This window comes from Pteropus alecto, unplaced genomic scaffold (genome assembly GCF_000325575.1).
Source record: "Pteropus alecto unplaced genomic scaffold, ASM32557v1 scaffold101, whole genome shotgun sequence".
In the NCBI taxonomy this organism is placed as follows: domain Eukaryota; kingdom Metazoa; phylum Chordata; class Mammalia; order Chiroptera; family Pteropodidae; genus Pteropus; species Pteropus alecto.
The window spans coordinates 13,085,238-13,105,874 of record NW_006432945.1 but is presented as its reverse complement, the minus strand read 5'-3'; positions in this window follow the sequence as shown (position 1 = coordinate 13,105,874).

Below are 20,637 nucleotides of genomic sequence, written 5' to 3'. Positions count from 1 at the left end.
TTACAACATGATGGTAACTATCTGTGTGTCCAAACATATATAAACATAGAAGAGGTACAATAAAAATACCACATAAAAGGTGAAGAAAATGGTACACCCACATCGGGCACTCACCGTGACTGGAGCTTGCGGGGCCGGAAGTCGCTCTGGGTGTCAGTGAGCGGTGAGTGGGCGTCAAGGCCCAGGACCTTCCCGACCGACCGTAGACTTTGTAAACGCCGTACCCTTAGGCCACACGAAATTCATAACAATATCTTTCTTTTCTTCAATAATAAATTAACCTTCGCTAACTGTAACTTTTATTTCATAAAATTAAAAAAAAATTTAAACTTCTTGATTCTTTTGTAATAACATTTAGCTTAAAGCACAAAGTCATTGCAGAGTTGTAGAAAAATATTTTTTTTTATATCCTTACTCTATATTAATAGCCGTGAGTAATGTGTCATGCTAGAGCTTTGCAAGGACTACAGATGTTAGGACTGCAACAAGCTCACCACAGCCGCGATCTTATCAGGGCTATGACGTCATGACGTTATGATGGCTAAGACGTTACGGGCTACGACGTCACGGCGGCTACGACGTTACTATGGCTACGACGTCACGACGCCCTTGGCTTTACAATAGCTATGACCTTACCAGCTACAACATTACCACTACGAGGGCACTGGGCGATTTCTCACCTCCATTATAATCTAATGCGACCACCCTCCTTGACCAAAACGTCCTTATGAATGTATGATGCATGGCTGTAGCGAGAGGTTCCTTTTGGCTTGGTCTCGCTATTATTGCTCCCAGCCTGTCATCTGAGGCCCAGAGATGCTTAAAAATTAGAGCAATAACCCCTAAATGTGACTTTTCAGGGTATTTCTGGTTTACACAAAATTCTTAGCACACTCATTTAGCTGATACTAATTTAAATAAGAAACATACGCCCAGGAGCATCGCGGGAACTCTATCAGAAGTCCATGTCGCAATTCCAAGCAAGTTGAAAATCGCTGGCTCATTTAGCCTTTTTCTTCTATTTCCAAAATACTTAAACGCTATTATTCGATATTTGACATACATGTGCATTTTTTAAAATGCTGCCAGTATTGCCATATTCATTTATCCGTTACTTATTCGAGTGCCTACTTTGTGTGTGACATCTCGTAGTATATAGCAAACAAGAGCAACATAATAAAACAGGGGGTGAGCTTGTCTACACCATGGTTCGGAAAAATATTCCTAATTTATAAAGAAACAAGGAGATATGGGTTGTTGAGAAGCACTCCCCACCCTCTCATTCACAGGCCTGGAAAAGACCAGGAGGGGCTGCCCAGCTTCTTCATTGGTATTTGATAAACTCTTTTTAAAACCCAACTTGTTCAAAGTAAATAAAATGTTGCTTGTATAAGTAATTAATCAAGAATTACATGGGAGGTTTATTATGAGGCCAAAAGCAAGCAGCCTCCTGAGGCACTCAACAAACTCTCTCTTTCAGTAAATAATTACTTAAGTTAAAATTATTTATTAATTTAAGGCATTCCTTTTGTGATATCTCTAAGACTTCGAGTAATTGGTTGGGTTTGCTTTAGTTTGGTGTTTCGTAAAGAAAAAAAATAGTAGTACATAACGAATTAACTGTGCAATTAACTATAAATTTAGCACTTCAGAAACACATTTTTAATGACTAAGAACAGGTACAAAGAGCCCTGCATGTTTTTTAAATTAGGTATAATTTTCCATCTTGTTTAATGCAGCAATGCCAGGGAAGTGTTAGTACAGCATAACATTATTTCCCATTTACCAAGAGTCAGCAATACAGAAAGCCCGTCTCAGGCAGAGCTATAGCCACAGGCGCCTGCCTCATGGCGAGAACCGCTTTGGCCTGAGGCAGGTCCACCTTCTTCCTCTCTCCCTTCAGCTCCCTCTGGAAGGACAGGCTCTCCTGGCGTACCTTCCCCGCACCATCCTGGGGCTCACCCCAGGACACCCTAAGAGGAAAGAGCGTCCTCCCTTTCTCCAAAGCACGACACTTCCCTGATATAATTAGGAGAGAAATAATGAAAAGTAAAACCAGAGTTAACTAACACCTTTAATTAACCATTTTTTGTTGTGTTCTTAATTGTTAGGAGTAAAAGGCAAATCAATGATTTTTTAAGAGCAAGAAAGAAAAACTGAATTCTCGTCATTGAACATCTGTCCCTTGCAAGGGCATATTCTATCACTTTATGTTTTTCCTCACATTTTTTTGGTTCCTAGCCATGGAACAGGAAATGAATGTCTACCAGGGGCCAGGCACCAGGATTCGGGGGCTTTCAAGCATATGATCTTATACAATCTTCACGATGACTCTAGGTTGTTGCAGACAGCAGACAGTCTCCATATGTGAGCCAATTCCTACAATCTCTCTCTCCTCTCTCTCTCTTTGTCTCTCTCTCGCCCTCTCTCTGTCTATCTATGCATCTCTCTCAAATACTCTCCCTCTTTCTCTCTCTCTCTCTCTGTGTGTGTGTGTGTGTGTGTGTGTGTATGTCTATATATGTATATAGAGAGAGATATATAGAGATATAGATATATAGAGAGATATAGATATATAGATATAAATATAGATATATAGATACACACACACACACACACATACACACACACACACACACACACCTGTTGGTTCCATTTCTCTGGAGAACCCTGAGTGCTTGGTGTTCAGACATGAGAGCTCAGTGGTTTTCAGGTGACACCAACATTTGTGCATCTCACTCTAATACAAACTGAGGAAGAGACAAATATGGGTTGAGATTGCAGTTATAGGTCTTTGAAGCCATATTAAAGATTTAGCAGATTATTCTAAAGACAATGGGAAGCTACTGGCGCATCTTAGTACGAAAAAGGTATGACTAGGTCTACATTGTTCAAAGATACTCAGGCTCTATTACAAAGAAATAAAGCTTTATTAAAGTGAATGGATTGGAAGGTGGCAAGAGTAGCCACTGGAAGATCACGTAGGAGGTTACTGCAATTGTCTAGGAAAAAGAATGGTTGCCAGGAGAGAGAAAGAAGCGGATAGATTCTCTGGGTATACCAAACATGACTGGTAGAAACTGGTAAGTGAGCAGAGATGGAAAGGGAAGAACCTAGGATGACTTTCTAGTTCCTGGCTGGACAGTGAAGCCTTTCCTGAGCCCCGGGGGTGGAAGGGGTGGAGATGGGGACCCTCCAGCGTCTCCCATTCCCTGACAAATATAGTATAACCCGTTCGCCCAGGACTCAAGGCCTCCCATAAGATGGCCTCAGACGACACAGACATGGCTTTGCTGCTGCCCTCTACTTATCTGGCTCTCTTCAAAGGTGATACATAGGACCTTATGATTTAACCTCTCCTCCTCCACTTCTTCTCTTACATCCTATAGGGGCATGGCGAAGGGATTCACTGCACTGAATAGTAGGACGTGCCTCAGTGCTCAGAGACAGACGTCTGCCTTCTGACATCGGCTTCTCCCAGCCTTCAAGATCTGTAAATGTGACACCAACAGACAAGTGACCTGTGGACTTGGCGGGGAGGTAATGGGGGTACAGCTCTGCCCTCAAGAGGGAAGCACTTCAGCTGCCAGCCAATCACTTTAGACAAATGGAACTAGTCCATTTTGAAGGAAGTTTAGGAAAGAAAAATCCATTTCCATATTTCATTGCACAGGTTACTCACAGCCAATGTACCAATGGTATTTATGAAAACGTGCATCGAGTACTATAGCCGGCCCTGGAGGGGAAATGGGATGTGCAGTCTCGTAGAGAACTCGATACAAAGAAATGTCCCGATATGCACGGAGAGCTCCTTGGGATCGAACGCTGGGCTGGCGGTGGCAGGAATGGCAAAAGACTCATTCAGTTAAGATTGGTCGAGCATCCGCTATGTGCTAGGCACTATTCCGTATGCCAAACGAAACAGTGACAAAGTAGACCAAAGTCAGTGCCCTCATGGATTTTCTACTCTATAGGAAAGAGAGATTTTTTAAAAAACATAGTGAGTAGCTTATACACTATGCTAGAAGCTGCTAAGTGCTGTGTGGAAAAGAGGACCGAGTGAGGGGGATCGGCAACGATGGGGAGGGGAACGTGTGCCATTTCCTGTAAGGCCACCATGGAGAAGGTGTCACCTGAGCCAAAGACACGAAGGAGATGAGAGAGTGGATCTCTAGGGAAGGAGCGGTTCGGGCACAGGGAAGAAGAGCCAATGCAGAAGCCACAGGCAGGACCTTGCCTGACACATTCGAGAAGCAAGAGGGAGGCCAGTGTGGCTGGGGCAGAGTGTGCGAGGGCCAGGGCAGCAGGAGGTGAAGTCAGAGTGTCACAAGGGGTGGAGATCGGATTGAGAAGTGCCTTGAAATGGCACTACCGGAAGGTTTGGGGGCAGAGCAGTGATTCGTGGGTTGTAAACGCAGCCCTCTGGCCGCTGTGCGGAGAACGGATCATAAAGGGGGAGGGACAGGACCCAGAAGGCTGGGGCGGAGGCCCCTGCAGCACTACGGGCAGGAGAGCGTGGTTGGGACCAGGGGCTGAGCTGTGCAGGTGGCGAGGGGGGTTGGATCCTGGATAGATTCTGAAGATATGGACAGTTTTGAGCTTGTTAAATGTGTGATGTTCATTAGACATTCAAGTGAAAGAGAAAAAAACACTGTGTGGCCAGTTTTACACACACACACACACACACACACACACACACACACGCAAACCTCAGTCTGGAGCTCAGGGGGAAAAGACAAAGCTGTAGGTATAAATCTGTGTCCTGATCACAAAGACTTTCCTCCGTAATAATAAAAAACAACTCCTCTTTCGCTCGCCATCGCCACCCCCCTCCACCCCGCTGTTGGTCATTTCCATGTGCCAGGCCTTGTGCTCACGTTACTCACACTATCTCATTTACTTCTCACAATGACCCCACAAACAACCACTATGACCCCCTTATTGCAGATGAGAAATCCTGGGCTTAGAGAACTTGCCTGTCTTGCCCAAGTTCACACAGCTCAAAAAAGTTCACTCTGCAGGTGGTGAGGAGCCATTACAAAATTGAGAATAATGTTCCTAGATATTCCTTTTGAATAGATTGCTCTGAGGATAGCACAGAAATTAGATCAGGACGGTAGGAGACTAGTGTGGGGGGTGGGGGGGACCACTGCAATGGCCCAAGAGTCCGAGGAAGAGGTGATGTGGGTCTGACCTCAGCCTGGGGTCGCAGAGATGAGAAGGAGGGAACAGGGTCCAAGAGTGACAAGGATTGGTGACCCATTGACTTGGGGGCATAAGGGAAAAAATGTACCATATCTATGGACTTCTGCCTGGGGGAACTGGGTGGAAGGTGGTACCCCCCTAGCTGAGGCGCAGCACACTGGAGAGGGGTCAGGACCTGGCACATGAGGAAGCAGAAGGATGATGCTGGGTGGGCTGAGATCGATTCAACCTAAATCTTTCCTGTGAGGCTTAAGAGCTCAACTTTGTTCTGCAGACGAGGGAGCCATTAAGATGTGAGCCAGATAAATGCAGTTATACGTAGGAAACAAGCCCTGTAGCCCTCTAAGCATTGTGAGGGCAGGACCTGGTTTTTCCGTGTGCAGTGTGCTGGACAACCATCTACACGCAGCAGCTACTTAACACAACAAGCAACACTCTCGCCTCCACCCCCTCTCTGCCATTTATTGGGTATACTTGCAGAAGTCTTTTTTTCAGATGCAAGCACATTGTACAATGAGGTTTGAATAAGCTGAATAAATCCATTCAGTATCGCTATAGAATTTTTTTAAAAAGCCATCTTACAACAAGTAACAGCCCACTTACTTCTCCACAACTCGCTACTCCCCAACACCCCTATTGTCTGCCCTGACTGGGATAATGGGTAATTGTGTTCCAACATGCATTATGCTAAAACGCGTCTCTTTGCTCAGCTCCAACCATTATCAGAACCTAGATTTTAATCTAACTTCATCATCATTAAGCAGCCAAACCAGCTGCAGCAGTGAAGAGGGCTGAAAGAAAATGGCTTAGGGGAAGAGCGACATTTCTCTGAGAAACAAAAGAATCATCTCTGATCAACTGACCCAGCCCGAGAAGAAAGAGGAGAGAGAGCTCCCCGAGCCGACGAAAAGAAAATTGCGAGCGAGGCCTCTTCTCGTCAGATTTTCTTTCACACTTCACATTAGCTCGGTGAAAGGAAGATGAATTAAGAGTTAAATGCACCAAAATAACTTAAGCAATCTTTAAATAATACTAAACGCGTTTTTTGTTTCCACCAAAAACCCTCTTCCTGTTTCATCCGCCGCTCTCTCGCTCCCATTGACCTCTGATTTTCCTGCTTCCCTTCTCTCTTTGCCTCTTTCCTTCTTTGCTCCCATTCTTTCTTCAGATTCGGCCATGTCCTCTACTTGTACAGGTGCTTCTCTCCAATGACTTGCCCTCTCTTCGAAACTGCTCTCACCCTTCCGCCCTGATCAGCCTGAAAGACCCTTCTTTGTATCCATTTTCTTCCCAGCTCCCTCTATTTGCCTTCGGACCTTCTACAACCTTCTCCTTCCCATTATGCCCCTCTCCCAAGCTCGAATTGTCTGACCTTCTCCTTCCCATCATGCTCCTCTCACAAGCCCACCCTGTCTGACCTTCTCCTTCCCATCATGCCCCTCTCTCAAGGCCCCCCTGTCTGACCTTCTCCTTCCCATCATGCCCCTCTCTCAAGGCCCCCCTGTCTGACCTTCTCCTTCCCATCATGCCCCTCTCCCATGCCCACACTTTCTGGTATCTGGCTTCGAGAGCCACCAGAAGCCAAGTTTCTGGTGACAGAAAGCCTATTGCCTGATGAACGCAGATGCTACAAACGAGTCAATTGCTTCAATTCATAATTAAAATAAGCCAATTGAAGCAGCAAAACAAGACAGATTCATGGCTTGGAGGTCTAAAGATGAATTCTGCAGAAGACGGTCTTCCTATACTGACCCCGCTGGCACTGCGCCCCAGAGGCATATTGACTAGCCGATCAATTCTCAAATTCTAGATAGATGGGGCAGTGATAAATAAGTACCCCCAGAGCCCCTCCTCAGTGACCGCCGGGCCCAGCTAGTGCGCACTGAACAATCCCCCGTGTGGAAACACCTTGCCCGGATTGTTTATCTCTCTCCTTTTCCCACTTTTGTTTCCAGCTAAAGGGAACTTCTAAGTAGAAAATCAATAGGTGCTTTAATTACTGGCCCCCAATTCATCAGGGCCTCAACTGTAATTACTCTGCCTAAGCCAGGAACCTCAGGAGCCAATAAGCCGAGACAGCCAGGCAGTGGGCAATGAGCAAGACGGGAGGCCAGAGTCCATGAGTCAGCCTGGGAGGAGCCGGCGGAGGCCGCCCGCCTGCCTTCCTGCCACCCTTTCCCAGGCAGCTTGCCCTGGCCGGCAGTGGAGGAGGCAGTCCCCAAAGGGATCCCAGGGCAAAACCGGTGGGGGCATGGGTTGGACCCAAGCCCTCGAAGCTGAAGTGATCCGGATTATTGCCTTCTTCAGCTCTGCTGCCAGAGTCCATTCATCTTAGGAACCCCAAAGGGTGGGTCCGAGGGGAATCCTCAGGGTCCCTCTCCGGAACTAAGTTGGTCCCATAAGACAGTGCTCGGATGTCACAAGAAATGCCCTCACGGGATTCCCTTAACACGGCGAGGGCTGATGGAATTGTCTTCCCCAGGAAAACAGGAAATCATCTTTGGGATGGCTCCGAATAAGGGACTTCTTCACGCTGGGCGAATTCATAGTCTTTGTATGTCTGCAGTTGGTTCTTTCTACACGCTCCTGAGGCTTAGAGGACAAGGATGGTGACAAAGTGAGCTCGCTGTCCCTCCAGATGCCTGAGCAGGCTGTGTTTCTGGTGAGGGAGGGCTGGGCTACAGCTGCCCTACTTCCTGCAACCGCACGCATGCACACACACACACACACACACACACACACCCCAGCCAGGGCTTTGAGTCTGAGCACGGAGCTATTGACTCAGCTGATCAATTTCCAAGTCACAGGGAGCCAGGCCCATGAAAAATGACTCTGTTGCCCATCACCCCACTCCACCCAGACATTGGCTAATGCAAATGGAACAATTCTCCATTTAGGAATTGCTTGTGAGCGTCTCTCTGTCCTTCTGCCTCCTGCACGTAGGCGGTCCCGCCTGAGCCCCCTGCTCTTCCGTCTCTCCAAGCTCGTGCATGCCCTTAGCCTCAATGACCACTTCCTCGGAGGGGAATCTTCACGATTCTCCATCCCCCGTTCTTCGCCCAGGCTTTACACTCACAGGACTCTAGCTTTTTTTGATGGCCCAATAATTATTAAACTGGAAATGTCTAAAAACAAACCATCCTCCCAGCTACGCGCCCCCACCCCTGACCTGTTGTCTTCCATCCTGTAGCTTTTACTCTTGGGAATGGTGCCCAGGCTTCACCCTCTGTCATTATGACCTGCACAGACCCATGGACCATCAGTCCCAGAAGCATCGCATTCCAAAGAGCTCTCCGCCTTTCCCACGGTCCCCGCCTTTATTCAGACCCCGTTTATGTTGAACCTGGGTGCTTGCGAGTCTCATTCCAAGATGCAAAACAGAATCACCCAGGGAGCTTTTATAAAGCGTCACTGACGACACCAATGACTAAGACCAATTAAACCAGAATAGCTGGACATGAGACCGAGGTGCTGGTCACCTGAAAGTCTACTTGGGTGATTTTAACACAGAGTCAGGGTTGAGGACCATTGCTCCAGTCTAGCCAGACTGTTTGCTATACGAAACCAGCCTCCCCAGAACGCCTGTGACGTACACATCACTCGGGACACACACCCTGCTCTTCCTCATGCTGGCCCCTGTGCTCTTGTCAGAACCCCTTCACCTAACTGTCACCTCGAAAGACCAAAACCATTCCTTGGAGGAGCATCTGACTCGGAGCCAGAGACCCGAGGTTGCATTCTGACTCCTCAAGAATAAAACTTCGGCTGTGAAACTTTGGAAAAAGAAATCTCGGTTTCTTTTTCTACAAGACGGAATCATGATCCCTGTCTATTTTGGGGGGAATTCTAATAACAACGATTCTTAGTCCAACAATTTTTGTCCTTCATGTTGCCTAAGAGCAGCTTCAGCCAATTAACTATTTAATAAGTGAATGTTGAATAAAGGTGTGAATATACTTGGATTTTTATCATACACTTTTAGTCCTCCTAAAAATAATTCCAAATCAGAGACTCAATCCACTATGGCGTGGCACCTAGGGTCATGAGCCCAGCACCTCCTACGCTGTAGTCAGGCACACAGACATCTGCTTTCCTAACTACCCTTGTCACAGGCCCCTGCTGTGACATTTAAACCATGTCCTTTTTGTCAGTTGTCGAAGCCAAGAGCATAGATGTCACAGTTTCACCGTCTTCATGCAGGCTGGCCTCTTGGATGAGTGTGCATGTGTGCATTCACACACACATACACACACACACACACACACACACACACACAGAGCTAAGAGATGGTGCTGCCTTCTCATGGCTGCATAATCAGGAAAGCCAGCTTCTCCAGCAAACATTCTCAGAGCCAGCACTCCAGGGGCAAGGCCTGGACCTAGAGATCCTGGTCCACATCCCTCCGTCATGTATGGCAGAGGGCTCCATTAGTTAAGTGCCACAGGTTCCTACTGGCAGCAGGGAGTAGCCTGTTCCCTTCTGGGGCGGCCACCTAATGAGGTAATAAAATATATTTTGCAACAAAGGGGCATGCGTCTGGGGAAATTCTGGAGCCAGGAAAGCAGAAGCTTGAGGAGCCTGAGATCATGAGTGAGATAAAATATCGTGCAGATCAGGGGGCATCTGCCAAACTCTCAGCATCTACCCCAGGCCCTCCTGGCCGCCCCTGCATCTTGGCCTTCTCTGGCCTGCAAACTGCAGCCTCTGAGCCCCTTTAAATGCTCATTTACATTTCTGGATAAATAATCTCTGAAAGCAGCTAGCAGAGTGCTTTAGCCTGACTCACAGCACTTGCGCTCCAAAGAGCCCTGAGTAATTAGAAAACATTATCCTACCCATCCCATAAAACTCAGGGAAGGAAGGCAGGCGGCGAGGACTGTCACTGCCCCGCTTGAGGCAGAGGAACCGGAGGCCTGGATGGAATGAGGTGGCCAAGGCCACGGTTGGGTGAAATGGGCAGAACCCACAGTGCTGGTCACTGGAGCAGTTTTCCAGTTCAGCAAGCTGAGCTGGCCTGGGAGCTAGGCAAAGGCACAGCGAATTTTCTTCTCTCCTCGATGGGTCCATTAACACTCATCCATCCTGAATAAACTGAGACTCCTGCAGGTGTCCCCTGAGGGGCAGACAAACCCAGAAGGTGTAAGAGTGGGAAGGACCGTGGAGATTCATCACATGGCTACTTCATTTAAACAGAAGCTCAGGAGTCTGTGATTTGTCCAAGGTTACATGGGTCATTCATGACCAAAGTGAGTCTAGAATTCGGGTCTCCAGAGTCCATCCAGTACTTGTTCGGGGTGCAGACATCACCTTATGACAGAGTCGATGTTTCTATCTGCATCATCATCTTAGGGTGCTGAGCAAGGACAATGCTGCTGGCCAAGGACTTCTCTGGATTTTACTATCAGGGACAATGACTCACACCATCGCCACCACCCCCGCCACCCCTGATGCCTGCAGCCTGCCCAATTCCAGATAAGGAGATCACATGAGTCTGCAGTTGTTTGTCACCCGTGGCCACCCAGGGCTTTCTGTGGCCTCATTTCTCAATTCTCTCTATCTCTATCTGTCTCTCCAGTCCCCGTGGGTCCCATATCCCTCCTCGTCAGAAGCCTTGGTCAGGAAAAGCCCAGCAGAGGAGGGTGTGGGGCAGACACCAGCCCACCCGTCTAGTGCCCCCAAGCCCCGGAAGAGCTGGCAGCTCTGTCTGTGATGCAGCCCACCTGCTGGGAGTCAGGTGGTGAGCCACAGCACCAGGCTGCTGCTGCTTAGCAGAGGGCCCTCCGCAGCATTCCCATCGGAAGGCGCACGCGACAGCCGAGGCAGCACAGGGCCGTGGTTAGGCGGTTGCCTGTAAAGTTCGAATCCGAGGCTCACAGATGCCGAGAACGTAGGCAGGTGACTTCGCTTGCTTTAGTTTTCCCATCAAATGAGACAGCCAACACGAGGACGCAGAAGTTAACACATGGAAGGCACTTGGAATAGCCGGGGAGGAAGGAAGCATTCAAAAAGAGTGTTCGTTAACTTGGTGGCTCCTCTCGCCTGGCCCCTGGCTGCTCTCTTAGAATGACCACCCTCTGGCAGGGAAGACGACCAGCCCCAGCCCCCTCGAAGGCGCAGTCGCCTCAGAGGCCTCGCTGGAAGGTGGGCCAATTGCTTCTCCCCTCCACTCCCCCAACACCCTTCCCATTGTCAAAACGAGCGCTCGCTCGAAAACGATCTGCTTCTCCTTTCTTCCCCCGGGGGCTGGACCCCATGGAGCCAAGTGGATTTTCCTCCTAAGTCCTCTCTGGTCAGAAGGAAAAACACTGCCCACGGGGTCCAGGCCTGGAGAGGGGAGCAGCTCACATGCAGGCGCCTGCTCCTGGCGGTCTTTCCCGACCACCCCGCAGAGCAACAAGCTTCCGCCCAAAGAGGAAGTTTCAGGCTGTGGCTGGAGCTTCTGCACTCATCACATCCTCACCTGCTGTTATGGATGAATCGTGTCCCCCCACATTCCTATGTTGGAGCCCTAACCCCAGTGCGACTGTATTAGGAGATGCGGCCTTTACAGAAGTAATTAGGGTTAAATGAGGTCATCAGCAGGGAGCCCCGAGATGACAGGATTACGGTCCTTATAACAGAGAGACGTCAGAGTTCTCGCTGTCTCGCCACGTGTGAGGACACAGCCAGTGGGTGTCCCTCTGCAGGCCAGGAAGAGGGTCCTCACTAGGAATTGAATCAGCCAGCAAATTGATCTTGGACTTCCAGCCTCCAAGACCGTGAGACATAAATTTCTGTCGTTCAAGCCATTCGATCTGTGGTCTTTGTTTGTCATGGCAGCTGAGCAGACTAATACACTGCCCGCTCACAATTAATTTAGTCCCTCAGCCTCCACGGGGACACCTGCCCCCAGCCTGGCACTGCGCTGGGGGCTCGGAGAGTAACAAGAACTACGCAAACAAATAAAGGAAGTGGGTCTAGAATTGCGTTGGTCACTTTGTTCACTACTTGAAAAGGCATAATGAGATAAGTGGGATATTTTGCAAGGGAACAGGAAGTAATGGATTTGCATTTCAACAGAGCTCCCAGAGGCCCTGGAGCGTGAGCCTGGGCTGTCTTTTAGGACAACAGTTTCCTGCCTGGTGGGGGAAGGAGGACCCCGCTTCCATGGAGGAATAGCAGACAATCCTGTTTCGCTCTCGTTAGAGGTTTTAGAAAACTATATACCTTTGGTGCTGGTTTAAATGACCTCACTGATGCTTCTTCCATGGAGGAATAGCAGACAATCCTGTTTCGCTCGTTAGAGGTGCTGGTTTAAATGACCTCACTGATGCTTTGATGCTCTCTCTGCAGGGGCCAGGTCAAGCCCACCGTTGCAGCGAACTCTTCCTCAGACGCTATGCCACACCGAGCAGGACTTAGCCACCAGCTCATCCAGCTCTCTCATTTTGGAGATTGAGGAAACCGAGGCTCAGGGAGGCCACGTGACCTGGATTTTGAGCTGACGTCGCGCTCACGCTGTCCTCGCAGCTCAGCTCACTCTGAGCTCCTTGCTGGTGCTTCCCCCAGGCATGCGTGAGGCTGGCCCCTGCTCCTCTCTCAGGGCTGCACGTGAATGTCACCTCATCAGGGGGGCCCTGCCTGACCACCCTCACCAAAGCAGCCCCCCGCACCTCCCAACGTGCCCCGTTAATGGCCAACACATCACCCTGCTTCACGGATTTCACGGCACTTTTCCGTATCCACCTAAAACAATCTTATTTGATGCTTTATTTACATGTTCAGTACTTGAGTTAGAGGGTCAGCTCTTTGAGGGTGGACCGATTTCTGTGTGCCCAGCCTGGTACATAGTAGGTGCTCAGTAAGTACTACGGACACACCGAGTTGGGCTCTTCATGGAAAACCAAATGCACACTGTACTGTCTGTGTTCAGCCCACCCAGGTCCTTACGCCAGATGGATCCGCGCGCACCGCCTTGCGGCCCCTCGCGGACTCTCTCGAAGCAGTTTAGCTGTAGTCCTGTTTCTAAGCTTGCTCGGCTTCTCCTTTACTCTACTCCTGCATTTACTCGGCGCCTGACATCAGCTTCACCTTCCCCGTGAGGTCTCTTACTCGCGACCGGCTCCTTCTCACTTGCGACCGGCTCCTTCTCACTTCAGCACGACCCCAAATCTTTTATTTTTAGAAGCAGCCTGGTCCTTTCTCCTTAGCTCCGCACCCGCCTCACACACTCACACACGCACCCCGAGGGCAGAGCAGTACTTCCCAGAAGCTGACACTCCCTCCCTGCTCCGTGCCCCTCAGCCCCACCAGTCCCCACTCCCCACTCCCCCTACCAGCTGCCACCCCAGCCCCTTCCTCTGCCATCACAGGACCGCAGTGAACCTGACACCAGGCTTAATCTTGAAACTCGTTGGTAAGTGCAGGGCTGCTGTCCCTGGCCTGTCCAGGTTGGGACACTCCTTCCGTTCACCCACCTCAGGACTCTAGAGCCACCTCGCGCCTGCCAGGTGTTCTCGGCTCAGCTGCCCGAGGGACAAGTCGGTTTTCCTCCTCGGTCACGCCTGGTGTCAGTCATCGTGGTAGGCTTCTCCACCGCCACCCGCCTGGGCCTCCCCCGGGCACAGAGAGCTGTGTTTTCTCGATGTGTTTCCTGGCCATTGCCTCCTCCTCTCTCCCTCTACTTGGTTTGAATTGTGAATAATTCATGTGTTTCCATGATCCTGCCACGGTTTTTCTCCCTTGTGAATCAAATCCCTGAGACACAGTTTATTTTCTCACCATCTCCTGGTCTGAGTTGCTGACAGGGGCCAGGGTTTATTCCTGTAGGTCATGAGTGAAGGCCGACACTCGTGCCGCCTGGAAGACAGTGACCATTTTCCCCGCCCTGGTCTTCTACGATGCTCTGTGTTTCTAGTGTATTTTAATAGGTGCGGATCTGTATACTATTACATGGTTGGATAGATAAATAAATGAATAGTCACATAAATAAACAGATGCACTAACAGGATTATTTCCCCATAGAGCTTATGCAATCACCTTTCTTATTTATTTCAAGTTTCTGGGAAGAAAGTGGCAGATGCTTTTGAACGTGTTCCTCATATGCGGTGGATGCCCTAACTCCCAATGTGTGGCCCCCCTTGTGAAAAGCAGTCTTCGTAAGGACCCTCATAATAGCTCAGTTCCTATCTACGGTCCGCCTGAGTGTTATCTCAGTCACTGGGTCTTCGAATACCAGTGGAAGGCTTACTGCGTGCAAGGGACTCAAAAAACCCGAGGAAGATACAGTGGGCCGGGGGGCACTGTCCCTGATCTTCTGGAACCTACCACCACTGGGAAACTGGATAGTAATTAAGTGAGCCTATCTATATGTTATTAGTATATATACTGATAAATGTGATACGCTTATATGACCGTTGATGTTTTTATTTTTAATATTTTGATTGAATTTAATAAATTCGATATTTAACATATAAACTATAAATATGTATTTCTGAGCTGATAGATTTTAAACCTGCTAAAAGTAAAGAAATTATGACCGAGAAGTCAAGAAAGCAATTACAGTGGCTATCGCCAGCACAGGGAGGGGTCTGTCCCCAGAAAGGGCTGAAGAAGGTGTCCTTGGTGTCCTGATGATGTTCCCTTGTTTGACCTTGACAGTGCTGATGGGGCACTCAAATCATTATTATTGATTAAATTTGATGTTTAGGTTTTCTGTGTGCTTCTGCGTTTACGTTACATTTTGCAACCAAAAAATCTTTTTAAATGGTAAAGAGAAAACTTACGATGTTTTGTGAGAGCACGTAATGGGGCGCCTGGCCTGGCCTGGGAATCCAGGAATGGCTTCTTGGAGGAAGGAGCATCTGAACTGAGATTTGTAGATGAAGATGAGTCAGGCAGAGGAAGGCAGGTACGGAGAGGCGGGATGGAGGGGAGAGGAAAGAGGCAGAGAGGGCAGAGTGCGGCACTGCACAGAGCCTGGGAAGCCTGGGGGTGCGGAGCGGAGTCCGGCGCAGCAGGAGCCCAGAGAGGGAGGGCGGGCAAAGCCAGGGGGCGAGGCGGGAGCTGGGCCATGTTGAGTCTTGTGAAGGATTTTTGTTTATGTCCTAAGATCAATGGGTAGTGCTTAAAGGTCTTAAGCAGGGGAGGGACATGATCGGACCTACGTGTTGACGAGATCTCTGAGTAAAGTGCAGGAATAGCTTAGAAGAAGGCAGGAGAGGCTGTGAGCAGGCAGTGACGGGCTCCTTTCAACTGGACCAGAGGAAGATGATGAAAATTTGAACACGGCGCCATCGGGTTAGAGATGGAGAGAAAGAGACAGATGTAACAGATACTGAGGAGGTCAAGTCATAGGAACTTGGCGATGGATTTTTGCACGTCTCCCCAAGAATGTACGTTTCATGAGCTCAGAGGCCTTTGTCACAGCCTCAGATGCTTCCCGGAATGTCGGTGTCTCTCACTCAAGGACCTTCGATGGGTTGTTTCTGCGTTCTGGGACGTGCCACAGAGATGGGAGCGGAGCAATGGGAGACAGTTTCTGAGGTGTCAAGTACATAAAAATGCAATGAAGACAAAAAGCTTCGAGTGTTTAGGGGTTACACCCCGAGGATTCCAGTGCTTCTTCCATTGAACGGGCAAGTCAATGAAGCAGGAAATAGATTATTTAAATGATAGTAAATATGATGAAAGAAGAACATGTCGAGTGGCCATGCTTCTGGGTACGCTAAGACACCAGCCTTCGAGAGCATCTCGAAGAAGACCCAGATAAGGCAGAAATGACAAACAAACATCAGCCCACGCATCTCTACTCAAACAGACGATACAGGCATCCACTCTACATGGCACGTGGCCGGACTGTAAAAGGCCAAGAAATGAAAAGCAGCAAGATAACTGGCGGAACCTTCGGCACTGTGGAAAGACGTCTAGGTTGTTGCCATTTCACAGTTCTTAAGTTGAAAATTTTGATTTGAGAGGTTCTCTGTGGTTTGGGCCTGAACCTCCATATGATAGTAAAATTGCACCCCCAATGTCCCTCCCCCATCTCCTAAGCCCAAAATTGGTCAGTGACATAGACTATAAGAGGAAAAAACAGACACATAAATGTGATCGCGAATTAAAACAAAGGCTGAATATTTTTCAAATAGTCTTCGTTTTCCCAAACAATTTATATGATAGCATGATATAAAATCCTTCAAAGTGATGGCTGTTTTCCAGTGAACTGAATCTGATATACAAATAACCCTTGATTATAGGCAAATCAACAGAGAAGTGGAAGTGGGCGGAACTGGGGAAATCGGCTGAATGAGCTCAAACACGGCATGGACGGAGCGACAGCCAAATGCAAACAAGGACATGAAGAGGCCACAGATCTGTGCTAGACTGAAGGGCGGACCCTCTTCACTGGACTACGTACAGGTGACTCCAGAGAAAGGGCCGAGCTATGACAAGGGGCCCACTGTGACAAGGGACTCCGAAGATGGCTTGACCTCGTTATCTACCAAACAGTCCTTTTGGGGTTAAAAAATGGTGACTCTTTTCCCAGAAATATTGTCCAGAAATTTTAGATCCATGAGATCTTTATTAAAAATTCTAAATCTCTCCATAGTAACTTTCAAGGACAATTTCCACAATAATGCTTAAAATTAACCGAGTCAGCTTGCTTAAAATCACAACCAAGACTGAACCAAATGCCAGATCTATGTTTCTACCAAGGTAAGATCTCTGCAGCTCCTGAGATGAGATGCTTGTGAGGCATTCAGCGGCGGAGATCAACCAGCATGGTCTAGTGGAAGGGGCGCTATGCTGGGGAGGGAGAAATCTGGTCTCGGCTTTGCCACCGATTTGCTATGAGATTTCCCTTCTCGGGCCTCAGTCTCCTTATCTATAAAACGAGAGAACTGAATTAGATGCTTCATAAGATTTCTCCAAATTCTGCAGAACAGATATTACAAAAGTCCTGAGGTTCCGAGACTGGCATTTTTGATAAACCAATAAGAATGGAACAGAGTGAACAGTAGAGGGAGAGGTGTCACATGACAGGCAAAGGGGTTGCAGTAATTTGTGGATCGGGCTAAGACGTTTGAATTTTATTCCAAGGGTGAGGGAAATCATTTGAGGATTTTAAGAAAGGAAGGAATATAATCTGATTTAAATGTTCGGTAAATCACTTTGGTTTTAGGTATAGACTGGCTTTAGGGGAAAAGTGGAACAGGGAGCAATAGTTGGCTTTTGCGGTGTCCAGCTGAGAGCTGGGCTCGTTAGAGGGGGCGTCAACAGCCCATGGAGTGAACACGAAGTGATGAGTGAGGAAAAAGAGGAAATAAACATGACTTCTAGTGTGGTTCTTTTTTCCGCTTCAGCAACTAGGTAAATGTAGTGCCTTTTGCCAAGAAGAGAAAGACTAGAAGAGAAACGACTTTAGGACATCGACTAACCAAGAATTTTCTTTGGACACAATGAAATTGGAGGACTTTACTAGATATCAAAGTAAGATATCAGGTAGACTGTTGCGTTCCTCCAGAAAGATGTCAGAGCTGAAGGCCAGGGTCTGGGAACCGACGGGTGTACAAGGGGTGTGTGGTCAGCCGAGATGAAAGCGAGACTAGACGAGAGACAGAATTTAGCTCACGGCTAAATTCCAGAGCCCTCCGACTTCTACAGAGTCAGTACAGCAAGAGAAACCAGCAAGGAGTGGCCTTTGCGAGCAAAAGAAACCTTAGAAATTCACGTCACCAGTGACAAGAGAGGAGAGTGGTTTAAAGAAAGCAATAGTTGCCCAACGATGCTGAGAAGTCAAGGACGAAAGTCACAAAGAAATGACAACGAAGTTCAGCTGCACGAAGGCCACGGGGGCCCTTGAGCGGCCTGTGAGGGGTGGGGATGAAAGTCTGACCGGACGTTTTGCGGCAGACGGGAGCTGAGAAATAGGGCGGGGACTGGGAGAGTGGAGTCGGGAGAGGCTTCCCGTTTTCTCAGGCAGGAGGTCTCGGAGCACATTTATACGCGTCTAGGAACAGGAAGGAGTGAGGGAGAAAGTGAAGATTCAAGAGAGGAGTGGTGATAATTGTAGGAAGGGAGCCCGTAGGAAGCGTGAGAGGTTGAGGTTCCGAATACAAGGTCCTTTGCAAGGAGCAGGGGCGCGGCACCCGAAAGTAAGGAGGGGAGACCAAGGGGACAGGCACGTGACAGCGGGAGGCAGTCAGTCAGTGGCAGAAAGATGAGGAAGTGCCTGTCTTTAAATACCAGATAAGGTCATCAGCTGAAATAAAAATTTAAGGGCAGGGTAGGCGGTCTTTGGAGAAAGGAGAAGTAAAATTGTCATTTCGGAGAGCGGAGCCGTAATGGACTAGGAAGGTGTCGGGAATTGACAGGCTGTTCCCAGTATCTACTTGAGATTTATAGTCACAATTGCAGAGCGACAAGAGTCCAGGCCTTTGGGGAGGGCGCAGTTAATGGCATTGTCAAGGGCCAGGATGTAGTCACCGGAGTGGGTGAGCCCTCTGACGCTGTCACTAAAGTTTGAGAGACCCGTTGCCTGCCTTCCTCATCTGTGTATCAGCTGTTCCTACAGAGGACCGAGAGGTGGTTCCCTAATAGGCATAATTTAAGGGACATCGCAAAGCGCCATCGCCCTAAATACCCCTGCAGAGGCCCGGAACTGATTTCTGACATTCTGCCATTAAAGCTTCCTTCGTTTCTTTCTTTTTCCTTTCCATAAGTGCCGCCACCTAACCTATTAATTCATTATCAATCATTTAGACATAGGTGTGATTTAGTGACTCGGAACTTTCAAGTAAGACAGCGGCTGGCTGTGACCAGATTTTAATAGGCTATAGGGCCTGGCTTTTAAGGGAGAATCTGAATAGGGGAGCTGCAGAAAGGAACGGAACATTTGTTGAGCACCTACTACGCGCTAGCCTTTGCTTTCAGAGCTTTATGTATGTGATGCCATTGTTTTCTCCTATTTATGCAACAGAGAGAAATGTCTGTCATTGGCCCAAGCCCCACAGCTAACAATGAAGAAGACAGGGCCTGAGGTCAAAGCCGTAGAGCCCGGGAAAGGAGTTTGGGTGGGGGGCAGAGGCATTTCAAAGGAGGAATGCGAGGCCCAAGGCACCTCTTAGCAAACCTCACAAGCCTAGTCTCCTGGCTCCCTTGCCAGGGCCTCGAATTGTGTGTGTGGCTGTTTTCTTTCTTTCCTTCTGAAGTTGTTCCTTGAGGAGTTTTTTTTCCTCCCTTCTGGTTTTTTTAAACGATAATTTAAATTTTTATTAGGTGCTCAGCCACAGGATAAATACCCCCATTTGAATCGCTGACATACAAATCAATAGGAAAGCACTTTCCATGGACTGGAGACCTGGATGCGAGCCTCCCAGCCACATCCTCCCTCCAGAAGAGAAGGAGCTGAAGAAGCCGAGCAGACGATTTCCTTAGCCATCACTAAGGGGGCGCGTAACCAGCGTTCTGGGGTTCTGGTCTTGGGGGCTTTTCTTTCATTCTCTACTCCTCATTCTCACGAAACAATCTCGCCTTTAAACTCTGCCCTGCCAATCAGAGCAGGGTCGTGTTCACAAGAAGAGGTAGAGAAAGCAGCAAGGGGGACTGAGGCCTGGCCTCGTGCTTTTAAAGTGAGAGCAGCACAGCATCCCTGACGTTCTGCCAGGGATAAGGGTCCCACCCACCCACCTGCAAGTCTCCACCGTCATTCTCTGGCTTGGAGATCTTGCAGTAAGAGATATGGTTACTATAAAAGAATATCTCGATAAATAAAATTTGGTTAAACGATGCCTTTAATTTTCTGACGAACGAGACGGCAAGCTTGCATCCTACAACATAGCTTAAGATTCCATACCTAAAACACCCACCCTGTTGGGAACTGTCCCCTTAGGACGCTGACAGGAAGGCCCAAATCCCAACCCCCTTCTTCTCACCGCTCCACCACCATGACCAGCGCTTCTGTGCTCCAGCTACGTCACCCTTCTCAGTTACCTCCCGACATGCTCTTTCGATGACTCCGAGCCTTTGCGGATGCTGCTCCTTCTCTAGTTAATGGGATACCCCAACCGGCATGAGTCATCCCGCCCCACTGCATGTCATATTACAAAATTGTACACCTGAAATTTATATGATCTTATTAGCCAATGTTACCCCAATAAATTTAATTTTAAAAAATACAATAAAATAAATAGAGCAACACAAATCTATTATCTGAAAAAAATAAAACTTAACAGAAAAATGTTTCAAGGAGCAAGAGCCAGGTCTCCTCCCAGGTTTCCCATCGTGGCAGAGTTGGGGGGTGTCAGGTGGGATCCCCTGGCTCCTCTATCAAATGTGGCCACCCCGCCTGGAAAGGAAGCATGGAAGCCGGGGAAGCGAGCATGGGCTGAGAGAGCTCCAAACTGTTCCCTGTCCCCTGGGCTCCAGCCACATAGAAGAGGTGCCGCAGGGGGC